The sequence below is a fragment of the Rhinopithecus bieti genome, unplaced genomic scaffold (genome assembly GCF_001698545.2).
Source record: "Rhinopithecus bieti isolate Rb0 unplaced genomic scaffold, ASM169854v2 repeat_12440, whole genome shotgun sequence".
Lineage (NCBI taxonomy): Eukaryota > Metazoa > Chordata > Mammalia > Primates > Cercopithecidae > Rhinopithecus > Rhinopithecus bieti.
The window spans coordinates 1-429 of record NW_016905344.1 but is presented as its reverse complement, the minus strand read 5'-3'; the positions used below and the strand labels follow the sequence as shown (position 1 = coordinate 429).

The 429-nt window shown below is 47.8% G+C and overlaps 1 pseudogene across 1 annotated transcript; it reads left to right on the top strand.

Moving 5' to 3' along the window:
* The first annotated feature begins 6 nt into the window (after positions 1 to 6).
* LOC108526109 (60S ribosomal protein L37 pseudogene) lies at positions 7 to 366 on the top strand (annotated as a pseudogene). The gene has a single exon (XR_001884412.1). The product of XR_001884412.1 is annotated as a 60S ribosomal protein L37 pseudogene (transcript).
* Positions 367 to 429: the final 63 nt, after the last annotated feature.

The window sequence follows — 429 nt, the reverse complement described above, 5'->3', positions numbered from 1 at the left end:
TGGTCTCGGCTGCAGAAGCGAGATGACGAAGGGAACGTCATCGTTTGGAAAGCGTCGCAATAAGACGCACACATTGTGCCGCCGCTGTGGCTCTAAGGCCTACCACCTTCAGAAGTCGACCTGTGGCAAATGTGGCTACCCTGCCAAGCGCAAGAGAAAGTATAACTGGAGTGCCAAGGCTAAAAGACGAAATACCACCGGAACTGGTCGAATGAGGCACCTAAAATTGTATACCGCAGATTCAGGCATGGATTCCGTGAAGGAACAACACCTAAACCCAAGAGGGCAGCTGTTGCAGCATCCAGTTCATCTTAAGAATGTCAGCGATTAGTCATGCAATAAATGTTCTGGTTTTAAAAAATAAAAGTGGAAAACAAAGGAGAGCAGAATCAGGATCTGACCCAAACCCCAGCTAGAAGGGTTGTTTCT